Genomic DNA, 12,330 nt, shown 5'->3' with positions numbered 1-12,330 from the left:
CCTTTATGCAGTGGAACTATTTTCCCCTCCTTCCACCCGCTTGGGACTAACCCAGACCCGAGACTCAAATTAAACAAAATGGTCAAGGGTACTGACAATTCATTAGCTGCTTCTCGTACTACATGAGCTGGTATACCATCCAATCCCACAGATGTATTGACATTGAGGTTATGCAATAGACTACTCACCTCCACTTCATTCACCACAATTCCTGTATAATCTACTGGTTTATTCGTTTCTGCAATGTCACCACCTGGATGATATATTCTTGCAAAGTGCTCACTCAGTAACTCAGCTATCTCAACTGATTCAGTTACCTCCCTACCATCGGCATTCTTTAAAATCATTCTGCCATGTACATTTTTCCTTTTACTTGCTACATATCTAAAAAACTGTTTAGGATTCTCTTTAGCCCGCATGGCCAATGTTCTTTCGTAATCCTTTTTTGCTTTTCTTACCACACTCGTCATCCTTCTTTCCTGTGCTTTATACCGTTCATGTGCCTGCTGGTCACCTTTCTCCTTAAATTCCCTCCATAGTTGTTTCTTTTTTTGCAACTCAAGCTTAATGGTGTTATTCATCCATTTAACCCCTACTTGATTTATTATTCGGACTCTAGGTATACAGTCAGCCATTGCTTCATGCAAGCACTTCTTAACCACCTCCCATGCACTATCAACTTCTAGTCCTTGCAGTTGTACATGCCACGGCACTGAGCCAATCAAACTCCTAAGCTTGTCATACTTTCCAGCCCGATAATTCCACATGTACCCTGTCTTAATTGAAAATTCTACACCTTTAGCCACCTCCCAAGTCAAGACCCTATGATCACTCTCACCGATTGGTGGCAATGTGGTCATCTTTGTTACAGCTAAATCCTCAGATGTAATTACTAGGTCAAGCACTCTTTGACCCCTAGTATTTTCCATTACATGCTGTCGCAGATAGTTATCCCTTAATAACCGCAAAAAATCCAATTCCTTCCTCCAGTGTGTCCTCTCCTCACTCCAATCAATGCGACCATAGTTGAAATCTCCCATAATAATCACCCTCCTTCCACTCATTTCTTCTATTTGCTTGTGCATACTGTCACCACCATCTTTTCCATCACCTGGTCTATAGCAGCACCCAATTGTATATTTAGTTCTGCTAGCCACAATCTCACACCAAATGGCCTCAAATGTGCTCTTTTCTCTATCCTGCAATTCAACTTCTATTCTCCTTGGCTGTAGCTCATCAGCTATCATCAACAATACTCCTCCCCCCATTTTATTCTCTCTGTCATTCCTGAACACACTATACCCATCACATTCAATCCCACTAGCTATATCATCTAGAGTCAGCCATGTTTCACTAATACCAATAACCTGTGGTCTGGAAGTGCCAACCATGGCCAAAAACTCTTCCTTCTTGTTCCTAATACTCCACGTATTAGTGTACATGAATTTAAGACCCCCATTAGCCCCAACCCTACCTTGATGCCTTATATTAACTATCCCACTCTGGTTTGTTGTCCTTATTTGCTCTAGCATATTATATTCATTCTTACATTCAACTGCCTCCCTAAGGACTGTATATCTACTCCCCCCCCTTAACGAATCTAGTTTCCCTGAATTTGCACATCCACTACATTCAGCAACACTTTCTCCAGTCTTCTTACACCATAACCATTCAAATGCAAGCCATCCATCTTATATAGATCCTTTCGCCCATCAAACTCACTCCACACGTCCACAAATTCCACACCACTCGTCATACATAATTATGGCCCTACTTTTAAACATTTCACTGTCGTACCGTGGCAAAAGACTAATCATTCTAACTCTCTCACTCTTTTCTTTTGCTACCTCAAACAATTCATTCAGGTCTTCTATCATTTCTATTTTATCTCCTTTAAAATCATTCGTACCTGCCACAACAATCATTTCTTTCACCCTTTCCTTTTGCTTTCTAATAGACTCAGTTACATCCTTTATGGTCGCACCAGGTTGGTACGATTTTGTCAAATCCTCTACTAACACACCTCGTACTAACGAGTCTCCATACAGCACTCTATCCTTCATTTTGTTCATGTTCACATTCATACGCCTATTTTTCCTGTCATACCTTTTATTATTGGTTGGTTCATTCAGTCGACTTTTGTTCATGCACTCTAGCTGCTGTTTTGGCCTTTCTATCGCATTATTCAACAACGCGATCTCATTCAATGCATCTATCTCATCTTTTTTATTCTCTGAGAAACCATTAATACATTCACTTTCTACATTCACACTCTCATAATTCTCATGTACAACCTTGCCGTTTCTTGTCATATCGCTATTTTCTTCATTCTGAAGGTTGACAAAAATATCACACTCACGATCCGAAATACACTTCAATTCCTCATTCTCCCTACATTTTCTACACACATTCAATCCTTTATTATCATCTATCCGCACTCCGACTGCACTCCGTAAAGCATACATTTCACAGCTAGTACATTGACTCATTTCTTTTATACTACTGTTCTTTGATAACGATGGCGAACCATCATTACTGGCCGCCATTTTCCTTCGTACAGGTGCCATAATTATTGCAACGTGTTTTATCAAATAATAAGTTATACACACCAAAAAGACAAAAACAGACGCACTAAAATATGCAAGGCAAACAACACTACGCAATATTAACTAATTTTATCAACGATAACTGAAAATAGTACTTATCTTATCAGGAGCTTGCACGAACACTACACACTACGATATAACCTCGAACTCAACCCCAATATCTCAACCCACATATTCACAATTTGTGCACGTAATATCAACTTTCACACTTTGTAGAACAATACCTCCAAAATCATTAAGAGCACCAACCCCCCTCATCTTTTCACCTTCATATCCTTACATTAGAAAAAAAACATCATATCTTGGCCACATCATGAGAAACAGCAAATACCAACTTCTACAAACTATTTTGGTAGGAAGAATTGATGGCAAAGGAACTAGAGGAAGAAAAAGAATATCATGGATTGACAACATCAAGACATGGACAGGAAAGAGCAGTGCACAACTGCTCAGATTAGCACAAGACCGCAGTTTGTTCGCCAAGATGGTCGCTGACCTTCGATAGAAGATAGCACAATAAGAAGAAGAATCCTTACATTTCTATTCATGACATCACATCCTCCTGAGACAACTTAGTTTCCCTTTTTCTTTCTTTCTTAATCTTTCACTGGTTGGCACTATGCCTCCCAGTGAATCCTATATTTTTAGAAGCATTAAGTTCTCAAGGCCAGTTTTCCTGCTTGCAGGAGGAAAAACCCTGCAGTCCATGCCCAAGAATAGCAAACTTGGCTATGTCTGAGAAAAATCCTAAGCTCCTCATGTCAACAAAGGAAATCGAACCGAGGACACTCCTTTCCCAGGCTTATGGTTGTGAAGCGCATAGCTACTTGGCTAACCATGTGGATGCAACCTAGTTTCACTTATTCCAATTATCTTAGGACATACCAACTCATTCAATGCAACAAACTAAGCTCTCTTAATTCGAATATTCCTTACCTTTCTGTATAAACATAACAATCCCTGTGTCTTTGAGGCTATTCTACCAGCGCCAACATTCTCTATTCTGGTTGCTACATCACCCCTCTCTCTCTTCAGTCTGAGCACTCTCGTTTCCCTGATCCTGAATCTGATTTTCACCTGTTTCATCCTCATCTTTATGCATTCCACCATCTAGTGCTGCTGCAATCATATCTGTAACCTCATATCCGTCTTCCTTCTGACAATCAGTTTAGATATGCTGCTATCCTGCATCACAAGTAGACTCTGAGCATTTACTACATTAACTTCTTTATTCTGTCCCTTCTTAGAGAAAACAGGCCAGAAAATTATTTGTCAGGGGAAAATGATTTAAGTGGACATAAGGAGCATGTAAGGGTGAATATCAAGAAGTTATTGAGAAGAGTGAAAGATAAGAGTATAGTGGGAATGCCCTGTCAGGGTTGATGAGGCATGACAATGATGAGTTCAGACGGAGAGCCAGAATCATGAATGGTATTCTAGTGGAGCTGTGTGAAAAGGGAGTACAGATTGTGGATATATGGCATGTATTTGTGGGAAGAATGGAATTATACAGGTGAGATGGGTTGCCTTTGAATGGCATTGGAATGAGTGAACAGGAGAAAGTGTTGCTAGATGGAAGTGCAGTGTGTGTGATGAAAGCAAGAGATCATAGGTAAGAGAGGAAGTGAAAGTTCAGGAGAGTGGTAGTAAAGAGAGAGGTGCTTGGCAGTGGAAACATTAGGAGTGTGAGAGATGAAGAAAGAACATGAATGCAAGAGGAACAGGGAAGGGGGGGAAAAACAGGGTGGACAGGGAGACGTGTGAAGAGAGTGGATATTAAAAGTAGCAGTAAATGTATGTATCGAGATAGAGTGTACTGTGATGTGGGTGAAGTTGAGACTGAACAAATATATGTGGAAAGTGGTGATAAAGGTGATTGGACAAGGGCAGGTGTGGTGGGAGAAATCACAACAAACAAGTGGCTTGGATAAAACTGGTTATAGACCTAAATATAAACTTCTGTGTTTATTTTTCAAATGCCAGAAATATCAGAAATAAGGGAAATGAAATGTTTCATCAATGAGTTTATTTTTGTGGAAAGGCTTAGACGTTGGTTATACTTTCTTACTGAATAGCTTAAGGAAATTACAACATACAATAGAATATACATTAAAATAAATTTTAATACACTTCCAATATTTCGGCAATGTCACATTGCCATTATCACAGATACTTAAATACAAGACACATGCTTTGTTCCTCATTTACTATGTGTTGTGCATGCAAGCACATGTCTTGTATTTAAGTTCCTGTAATAATGGCAATGTGACGTTGCCGAAATATTGGAAGTGTATTAAAATTTATTTTAATATATATTCTATTGTACATTGTAATTTCCTTAAGATATTTATCAAGAAAGTATTAATGAGTTTAATTGCCCCAAAAACATTGGAATAAAATGAAACATGAATGAAGATGATATCCTAACGAGAATAGAAAAGGAATGCTACAGTATTTTTCACAAACACAGTAAGGACAAGCAAGGAGGGGTAGTGATGATAATGATAACAGAGGATTTATATCCACATATAAGGTATACATGAAATAGGGAAATAGTGGCAATGATTATGAGGTAGGGTGATTTAAGTGAAGTTTGACAGGAAGATATATTTAGTTGGAAGTTGCTATAGGGTAGGGAACATGGATGATGGTGATGAAAAAATCTAAAAATAACTTGGATTAGTGAACAAATGAAGGATATTTATTATAGATCAGAATGAAGAGATAGCATATATGAATAAGGAATTCATCAGAGGATGTAACTGTGAGTGTGGTTTCACACTTTCTTTCAGTTGGTGGGCCATCACCCATGTGATCATGAAGTGATCACTTGAGCATAATAAATTTAGTTTAATCCTTTATCCAAGTGTGAGCAAACAAAGTTTGTGCCTGAAAGTATCTTCAGGACTGGGGTAAGATGGTACAACACCAGGGCACTCCTTGCAAAGGTGGAGCAAGCTACCAACACTCCTATCTCAGTATCTCCCATAATGCAAAACACATCTCCTTGCAGACATGTCTAATGTTATGCATTAAGGGAAGGGCCACAACCCAGACTAGTTTCGACCTTTATTGAGGTCTCTTCAGTGGGAGCCAGGCCCAAGTGGAGATACCAGGCAGAAGCATTAGCAGGTCATCTCTACCTATAGGAGTTGCCAAATGGTGTGCCACCCTTCAGGCGCAAACTTTGTTTGCTCACACTTGGATAAAGGATTAAACTAAATTTATTATACTCTAACCAAGTGAAAAATAAACTTTCAACATCTTTCTCTAAATCCAGAGTAATTTATTAAAAAAGGGTGGCACACCATTTGGCAACTCCTATAGGTAGAGATGACCTGCTAATGCTTCTGCCTGGTATCTCCACTTGGGCCTGGCTCCCACTGAAGAGACCTCAACAAAGGTCGAAAGTAGTCTGGGTTGTGGCCCTTCCCTTAATGCATAACATTAGACATGTCTGCAAGGAGATGTGTTTTGCATTATGGGAGATACTGAGATAGGAGTGTTGGTAGCTTGCTCCACCTTTGCAAGGAGTGCCCTGGTGTTGTACCACCTTACCCCAGTCCTGAAGATACTTTCAGGCACAAACTTTGTTTGCTCACACTTGGATAAAGGATTAAACTAAATTTATTATACTCTAACCAAGTGAAAAATAAACTTTCAAGATCACTTGGGTAGTGGCTAGCCATATGGAGACTTCTGTGAGGAAAGGTTATTTGTGGAAGCAAAAGGCTGATGATTATGACAAGCTTAGGAGACAGCATGGGACTTTAGCATGGAATGAGCAGTAACGAAATAGGTGCTTGGAAACTGACAAAGAAATACAGAGCAGCATCAATGTGTAAACATATACGAAGGCCAAAAGGCTGAATAAGGTAGATGTAAAATGAATGAATGAGGGACTTATGCATGAAATCTGGAAGAAGAAGAAGATGAAGACGGCACTGTTAAATTGTGATAGATTGAGAATTTAGGATTTCCAATCTCATCATAGTTTAACAAACAAGACCCAATGAAAGGGGCATAAATACATATGTTTGTCTCTAAGTGTGTTATAATACAACCTGTAAATATATCAAGTGTTCCAAAACTTAGAGAAAGGAGTAGTTTATCAAATAATTCAAGTAAAGATCACTCACTTGTTTGTGTAATTAACAGTGCGATGTGTAGACATTCAATACTTGTTAGAGTTATAAATATTTAGAGTTGTTACACGATTTGCATAAAATTCTGAGTGGATTGTAAGTCCAATGTTTACAGGGCAGTAATGTGAGGGGAGCGGTTTGCCTCAGGCGATCGCGTGCCTTTGGCGCATGAGAAGGGTAACGGAGAAGGTGGTCGCTGTGACATTGACCCACGTGACAAAATGCTCCAAGCGCTAGGTGGACATCGTAGAGTGCAGGAATTGCCAAGATGAAGGGTGAAATAAAAGGATCAAGAATCCCCCTAACAAGGCTTTTTTCATTTCTGGATCTCCTCGTGTTGGTCACTCGGGTGTCGTGAGCTGGACAGTGGTGACATCGCCTCCATTCCGGACAGCTTGGATGATGCATCGACGGAAATTCTAGATCCGTAGTCCCGAGGAACTAGAATATGCCCGGCTGTCCCTAGAAGGAAGGGTTACGTGCTCGTCATGTGGAGATCGTTAAGACTCATCGATAGCTCGGAGAGCCATGTGCCTTAAAGCCTGTTGAGGGAATCAAAGGAACATTCGAGTGAGGAGAGGAAATTTCCAATGGATCAGCAAGTGTGATGAATTTCGAGTATAGATAAGTAGAATTTACTATTTTTTCTAGCTATGGTTGAAAGGAATTTGTGTTGTGTAGTGGTTCAGAAGAAAGAACTAGAGTAGTATCATAAACTGAACTGAAGTGATCTAAGGTTGTATATCATAACATTATAGCTTTGCGGTACTGCGTTATTGTATGTGCTTAAAGAATGTTAAGATAATTCAGAGTGAAGATTGATGTTAGTAACGAATTACAATTGACATTATTGCTACCTAGAGTGGCCTGCTTGTGACTAATTTATAGTAATCATTGCTATTAGTATCATACCTAGCTAGAGTACTTATTAACTGATTGAATTGATAGTGATAACATAGAATAATGAATTTCAGTAACTGTGTCCAGTTGGAGTATTTTATGTAACCTAATTGGCATTAACCCTTCTTAGAATGAGAATTGTAATATCATATTCTGTACATTTATATAGTGTTCAATAAACCTCTGCTTTTTGAATCCAAACAAAATTGTCTGTAATTTGGAATCAGATGTGCATCTTGCAAAAATTTAACACGAACCTCAGCAGGAAATTAGGGAGTAAAAATTTTGGCCATGTCTGCAAAGATAAGGTATCACTTGAGTACATTCTAGGGATCGCCTCTTGATTAATATAGTTTGTTTAATCAAAGGGCCCTAAGTGGCACAGCAATATTAATATACATTTCTTAGAACTTTACGAGAGGTTGATCTTGGAAACTCTGATACACTGGCATTGGCTCGACCCTGAGGCAATTCTTTTGTTATCCAGAGGTACCACATGATATCTGAAAAGGGTTCTTACATGTATTGACGTGTTTGACAAAAAAAAAAAGTAATATAAATAAAAATCGATACAACAGCACTTTGCAGGCAGTACAAGATGAATAATGGTAATCAGTCACATGAAGAGTATAAAGAACAAGCCAAGAGAGTGACTCAATTAGTAAGGAAAACAAAAGTGCAGTATGAGCAGAAACTCTGACAAATCACACAAAGAAACACCCTAGATAGTTTTTTATATATGTAGCGAGTAAAAGAAAGAATGATCATGGTAAGATAATGCTAATGGATGAAAATGGTAGAATTGTAATTGTTGCAGAAGATATTGCTGAGGTATTTAGTGATCAATTTATAAGGGTGTTTCATCCTCATCAGGGTGGATTCATGAATAACTTAAGTGTAGATGATACAGGAGAGGATGGCTTAATTGTGAGTGAGTGGGAGATATTTGAAGAAATATAATAACCTTGATGCCAATAAGTCGATAAGGCGATTGTTACATCAGCATGCCTGTTTAACAAGAGTCTTAGAACAGCACAGGTTACAAATGAGTGGAAAGAAGGTAAAATTTTTCCAATGCATAGAGGTGGTGAAGAGGCTGTGGCTACAAATTACAGGCCTCATGGAGGCCTTGGTCATGACAAGATGTTAAATTAATTGAACTGGCTGGTACTGGATAACAGAGTTCTGAGTTGGATCAATGACTAGCTATCAAATATGTATCAGAAAGTTATATAATGGGGTGTAGTATCTAGAAAGAGGAAGGTCACTGATAATGTGTCGCAGGGGTCAGTTTTGGGACCACTGTTGTTCAGTTTGTATATAACTGATATTGGGATGGGTATAACTAGTGGGATGCAGCTATTTGCAGATGATGCAAAATTGGAGAGAGCAATGCACAGTCAAGCACTTGTTATTGCTTCCAGAAGGAGTTGAAGAGATTTCATGAATGGAGGGACAAGAGGAACTATCAATTCAATGTTGTAAAGTGTAAGGTTTTGAAATTGGGTAAGCAATGATAGAAAGCAATATACAGTTTGTGAGGAAACTTTAAAGGAGGTAGAGGAGATGTGATATCTGAGAGTGGCGGTAGACAAAGATCTGAAATTCAGATGCCACATTGCAACAAGTTGTGAAGATAATACATCGGATAATGGTTCTAATTCTCTAACAATGGAATCTCTATACACTGTTATCCTGTCACCGCTTTTATTCTATTCTTTTGCACACATTCATTAATTTCCATTAAACATCTAATATCACTTCACATATTCCTCATTTAATTTTTTATTTTCAATAACTGTTTCATCAAATGTTGCATTCCAACAATTTCACTATCTGTTAATCCTGTAGTCTTGCCATTCTGCTGCACCTTACTTCCATTTTCACATTTATATTTCCTTTCTTTCCCTTATGCATGTCCATTTTGTTGGGTGTGCTGTTGTGTGGTTTATGCAACCTGCACCAAAATTCACTTCAATTTACCATATGATTGCATTTTTATCGATGTATGAAAGTCTTAAGAGTGCACAGGGCATCAGCGCCCATCATAGTTGGTTGAATGCAATTAATTATAGGATAATTTTGAATACTTTAATTTATCGATTAATTGTAAACAAATGTGCATAGAGTGAGAACAATGTGTTAAACACATATTGTGAAATAGAGAAGTGTTCAATTTACTCAGTTTTTGTATCTTTGTGCTTACTGAGAAAATTTTGAAGAGGACGCGGCTTACTCCTTCTACCACAATCATACAATCCACATAAACTCTGGCAGAAAACAGGATATTCAGCACATTGTCGACACTGTCTCCCATTGTAAATAAAGGCAAAAATGTTATAAATACTTTATAGAAAATTATACAGGTAACCCTAGTATAACGCGGTACTTATACAACGCGGTTTACAAATTGTGGTATCCCTTGTTCAACGCGGTTTCGATATAACGTGGTCTACAATTTCTAGTAACCCTTTATTTCATTTATTTTATTTTTTTTGATATTTTTCACCACGAGACTTAAAAATCAAATTTTATCTTTGTTAAATTTGTGTCTGCCCATATCGCGCCAGTAGTTATAAGTATCGAATTTAGTTTTATTGTATCACTGAATAAGGTACAGTACAGAGGGCTTTTTGTTGACATTCTCAACGAATAGCGCAATTAGAGACAGATGGAATAAAAATGGTGCTAACTAATAAATCACATGTCCCCTCTCACAGAAACTACGGTCTATACAGTGGACTTAAGAAAAACCATATGTTGCACTGAAACACAGTATCTAACTAAAACCTGTTGTCCAATTTTTCAATTATGAAATAAATGTTTTTTTATTGCATTTGAAATTCTCAATGTCATTATGACAGATCACAAAGGCTAACTTAAAATAAAAGACTACCAAGAATTGAAACATGCCATATAATGAATGTGTGAGTTTGCCTGCCACCTCAAATGCAAAGAAGAAGCCAAAAATTTCAACCAAGTGTTGAAACGTTTGTGTGAGTTGAGCCAGTCAGTAATGAGAAGTTCCATCGGAACGATAAATGACACCCTGTTGTGAACGTGTTAAAACTAATAGTGAATGTTGTTATGACAGTTTCAGATGTTATGGAATTCGATTGAAGAGAATTAGCATTTCAACTCAACACCTGTCAGTTGCTTTTGTCTTTGGGGCGTGCGATCTTTTGTTAATACCGCACCAAAACGTCTTTATAGCTGCTGTCTTGTGTAAAACAAAATTCAGCTTGTATGTATTGTAACAATTAAAAAAAAACTTGAATAATTTATAAGGGTATAAAAGGACATCACCTGTAAATCGTTGATGTGCCAGCAAAATTCTCAGACATGGCACCTCTGGCACGAGTGCCATAGGTTCGCCATCTAGGGTTTACTGTATAAAGTGTTTATCGTTGAAAATTGTCTTTGTTTTCTGCCAGGAAAGCACATTTAAAATCATAAGTGTGTTATTCTCAAGCAGAGCAGTTTATTTTCTGGTGAGTTACATACATATATAATGCTTTTTTTAAATGTAAAAGTTTATTTTTATTGTAATGGCCACTAAAACTGCAACGAAAAAATGAAATTATTTTGTTGCAGTTTTAAAATGAAAAAATCAACATTGAAGAGGAAATTCATTTCTCTCGAAGAAAAAATTAAAATCTTGGATCGGTTGAAAATTGGAGAAAAGCTAGTAGTTGTTGCAAGGACTGAATTTAAATGAATCAACAATTTGAACAATCAAACAAAATGAACATAAAATATGAGAAAGTGTTATTGCTGGGTCAACGGTAAGTGCAAAGCGCGTTGCTCATGTTCACGATATTCTAATAGAAAAAATGGAGAAATCTCTAATGATTTGGATAGAAGATTGCACTCAAAAGAAAATTCCTTTGGATGGACACCTTATTAAGCAAAAAGCTCTCAAAGTTTATAAACAGTTAAAAGAATTTGATCAAGATTCTTCAGAATAAATCTCTCAGCATGGATTTTCTGCCAGTAAGGGTTGGTTCGAAAACTTTAAAAAGCAGTTTTCTTTGTATAATCTTAAAATCCAGGGAGAATCAGCATCAGCAGATGTTGAAGCTGCCTGGAAATACCCAGTAGAACTTTTAAAAATCATTAAAGAAAGTGGTTATAGTGCAGACCAGGTGTTCAATGCAGATGAATCTGGGTTATATTGGAAAAAAATGCAAAATGCACATATATTTCGAAAAATGAAAGATCAGCTCCTGGATTCAAAGTTTCCAAAGATAGAATTACTCTACTGTTTTGTAGTAATGCATCACGTGATTACATGACAAAACCAGCGTTTATTAACTGATCTGCAAATCCTCGTGCGATGAAAGGGCTCGACAAGTCCATCCTACCTGTTTATTGGCAGGCCAACAAAAAAGCATGGGTTACAGCTAGCATGTTTGAAAATTGGTTTTTCAAGTGTTTTGTACCCAATGTAGAAAGTTACACAACGAAAAAGAATATGGACTTCAAAATTCTATTAATTTCAGATATCGCACCAGGCCACCCCACAAATTTAAGCCATCCGAATATCAAAATAACTTTTTTGCTACCTAATACTACTTCACTTATTCAACCACTCGACCAAGGAATAATATCAACATTTAAGCCATATTATATTCAGCGAACATTTCAATTAATTTCGGAAAAAATGGAATCTAATCAAA

General features: G+C 37.6%; 1 protein-coding gene across 1 annotated transcript in view; it reads right to left on the bottom strand.

The window, feature by feature from the left end:
• Positions 1 to 12,330, bottom strand: part of LOC150092881 (ATP-binding cassette sub-family C member 5-like) — a 708,254-nt gene that overhangs the window by 418,669 nt on the left and 277,255 nt on the right. The window lies entirely within an intron of this gene.

Source organism: Typopeltis vanoorti, chromosome 24 (genome assembly GCF_054136105.1).
Source record: "Typopeltis vanoorti isolate ZY-2024b chromosome 24, IOZ_Tvanoo_1.0, whole genome shotgun sequence".
NCBI lineage: Eukaryota > Metazoa > Arthropoda > Arachnida > Uropygi > Thelyphonidae > Typopeltis > Typopeltis vanoorti.
The sequence above is the reverse complement of the archived record's forward strand: the minus strand, read 5'-3'. Positions and strand labels throughout refer to the sequence as shown.